This window comes from Arachis ipaensis, chromosome B01, assembly GCF_000816755.2.
Source record: "Arachis ipaensis cultivar K30076 chromosome B01, Araip1.1, whole genome shotgun sequence".
NCBI classification, from domain to species: Eukaryota; Viridiplantae; Streptophyta; class Magnoliopsida; order Fabales; family Fabaceae; genus Arachis; species Arachis ipaensis.
This window is the reverse complement of record NC_029785.2, coordinates 130,613,360-130,617,251: the sequence shown is the minus strand read 5'-3', so window position 1 is coordinate 130,617,251 and position 3,892 is coordinate 130,613,360.

Genomic DNA, 3,892 nt, shown 5'->3' with positions numbered 1-3,892 from the left:
TTTTTTGGGTGAATATTATGTGCTCCCAATATCGAATCCTAAAAATGTCTCTACACCAGCCCACCAACGTGTGGTCAATACCCATCTCCTTTTGGTTAATATTTTGTTATTTATTTTTTTTACTTAAAATAAACTTATAGTAATTATTTAAGTTAAGCTAAATTTTTTTAAATTGGATATTTAAGTCTTTTAAATTTTAAAATATCCAAATTAAAACGGTTTCTAACATTTATTTTTGTTAGTTAATACAGGACCATCAAATATTTATATATGTGAGCTAGACAAATTAATCATTAGAGTGAAATACAATTTAATTATTAACTTATCTATATTAAAGTAATGTAGAAACTATAATAATAACAACTAAATTTAAGAGGTCATTGCATTATATATAAAGACCATTATTTATAGTATTATTCTCTACGTACAAATTATTTTTCTATATAAGTCTATATAAATCATTTATATTCACGCGCGCACATTTTTCTTTGTCTCGTTACTGCATGTATTTATTCTCTTTCGTTATCGTCGTCACCAACACCACCTCCTCCTCCTCCGATCCTCCTCCTCCTCCTCTTCCTCATTCTTTTTTCATTGGAATTTCTTCTCCACCTTTCTTTTTCTCTTTCTCCTCCATCATCAGTTATCTCGTTCTTGAAGATAATGAATAATTCAAGTTCAGATTATCAATTGAACTAGAGCAAAATTGATTATTATTTTGAATTATTGTTTTTGCTTGTGAAAATTGTTGTTCATCGTTGATGGTTTGAATTGAATGTAATATAAAAGTTCTACGTTAGAGGAAATATATTTTTCTGTATTTGCAGCAAATTTAGGTGTAATAACATGAAGATATTTGGGTGTAACACGAAGATATTTGAGTATATTGTTTAAGAATTTTCGGTGTATGTGTGCTGATAAGTTCTGTATAATTCAAAACTCTTCTTCTCCCTCCTCCTCATCTTCTGGTACTTCTTCTTCTTCTTTTTCATCATCATCATTGTCATCTTCTTTTTTTTTCTTATTTATCTTTTTTTTTTTATTTTATCTTCTCAAGTTTCTTCTTATTTTACTCTTAACAAGAATAAAAACAAAAAAATTTCAAACAAAAAAGAAGAAGAAACACATAATGGTACAAAATTATTACTTGGAAGAGGATGAACTTACATTCATTCAACTAAAAGAAAGAAAGAAATAGGAAAAAAAAGAAGAAGAAATGTAGCATTAGAAGAAACATTTTTCTATATTTGCTGCAAAATTGGGTATACATGAAGATATTTGGGTGTAACACGAAGATATTTGAGTGTATTATTTAAGAATTTTCGGTGTATGTGTGCTGATCGATAAGTTATGCATAATTCAAAACTCTTCTTCTTCTCCCTCTTCATATTCTGCTCTTCTTCTTTTTTTCATCATCATCACCATCTTCTTCTTCTTTTTTTCTTATTCATCTTTTTCTTTTTGCTTTACCTTTTCAAGTTTCTTCTTGTTTTACTCTCTTAACAAGAATAAAAATAAAAAAAATAAACAAAGAAGAAAAAGAAACACATAATGCTGCAAAATTACTTGAAAGATGATGAACTTACATTCATTCAACTAAAAGAAAGAAAGAAATAAGAAAAAAAAAGAAAAAAAATGCAGTATTAGAGAAAATATTTTTCTGTATTTGCAGTAAATTTAGGTGTAACACGAAGATATTTGAGTGTATTGTTTAAGAATTTTCGGTGTATGTGTGCTGATAAGTTCTGCATAATTCAAAATTGTTCATCTTCCTCCTCCTCATCTTCTGCTGCTTCTTCTTCATCATCTTCTTATTTCATATTCTTATAATTCTTCTTGGCAGGAAAAAATTAAACAAAGAAGAAAAAATACATAATGTTGCAAAATCAATAAAAAGAGAGGAGGAAAAAAATACAGCAACAGCAACAATAATAAAAAAAACGACGATGAAAATGAAACACGCGAAGAAAAATGATGAGAAACGCAAAGAAGAAGAAGAAGGAAGAAGAGGAGGAGGAGGAAGAACGCGAGATACAAAGAGGAACGTAATTTTCACGCATGCGTAAATTTTGTTGGATTTAGGTTAACTTGTATGACCTGTATGTCAAAAAAACTTGTATCTGTGTAGTAGTATTCTTATTTAGAGAAAAGGACAAATAGGTCCCTGACTTTTTGTCCTTCGGACATTTTCGTCCCTGACCATTGAAAAATACTTTTAAGTTCCTGACCTTCACAAAATTTGGACGGATCAGTCCTTGAAGGAGGTATTTGGACGGATCAGTCCCTGACGGAGGCATTTGAACGGAGGGACTGATCCGTCCAAATTTTGTGAAGGTCAGGGACTTAAAAGTATTTTTCAATGGTCAGGGACGAAAATGTCCGCGGGACAAAAGGTCAGGGACCTATTTGTCCTTTTCTCTCTTATTTATATACCTAAACTCCTAAGATATTGATACTAACAAATTTAGAAAATATTTTTAAATTAAAAAAATCAATTCTTTCTTAGCATAGTTGCTAATTAAGTAACCATGGCAACACAAATAGTAATAACTATAAGTCTACTTTGTTTAATATTGTAACTAGGAGATTTCAAAAACTGAACAAAATATTTAGATTTTTGTCAAGATATTTTTTTTTTGAAATGTTGTAAAGTATTAAGAATTTCAAACTGAAATTTTGTAAATGATGCACACTAATTGTATGGTTGACTAAAACTTGTAAATTTGACTTCAGAAAATATTTTATTTTCATTACATGCAAGTTTTAAAGTGCATTATTGTGTAGATTTTTCATCATCAATGCATATTTTATATTTGTTAGAAGTATATGCACCACGAAAATCACAAGTCCAAAGCTAATCTTTTCCATTTGCAAAGATATTTTTTTATTAATAATTGGGTTTAAAGTCTAACAAAAAATAAATTAAAAAACAATCATTCTTAAAAATAAGATGCCAATAAAATCAGCATAAAGATAAAGAGAGATATAAAAAGATAAATTAAATAACATTGCATGATAACTAAAAGATTTATATGATCATAATTAGTCATTCTATCTTCACAAAAGTTTGTTTTTCGAAATTAATATTATATTCTTTAGTTGATTAGCCTGCTGTACCTCTCTCTAATTGCTAAAATAAGAGTTTGAGAAGAATGTAAATCAATATCGTCATAAAAAATAAATATTGCTAGGAAAAGTATAGGTAATCAACAAGATTTTTGAACAATGTATAAATAATGTGAACTAATAGGGTTAAAAGAGTAAATTTAATTAGTAGTATTAAATTAGGATATAGTATATTTTTATTTAATTGGTGGTTGTTCATATTGTTCAAAATTTTCATTGTTTCTGGCACTCTCCATATTACTATAACAATTAAGTCCACTTCCACAACCACATGATTATGCCCAAAGTTTACAGCAAGATCTACACCTATTAAATTTTTTCAAAGTTCTATCGAAGTAATCGAGGTAAAAACTAAGTTTGTATTAAAACCAGCTAAAAACTTTATATTCATGTCTATAATAATATCTCCACAAGTTACTTTTTCATTATGTAAAATTAAATCGTTTGTGTTTAGCTTAATAAAAGAAAGTTTTGGAAGTGTCATTTAATGTGCCTCTCAACATATATAATAACCAACTACTTTTTTTAATTCGATCCAGTTCAGTCAAAGCATACTAAAATTTTTTTGTTAGATAAACAATAAGGGGACAATCTTTTCCTCTTCAATAATATCATCAACATCAAAACAAATTTATTCTATCGATACCATAAAAAATTCATCGTAGTAATAAAAAGAAGGGCTAAAAATTTTCAAAACAAACCCTAAAATAATTTTAAAATTACAAAATAATCCCTTCAAATATTTTAAATATTTTTCAAATGTCAA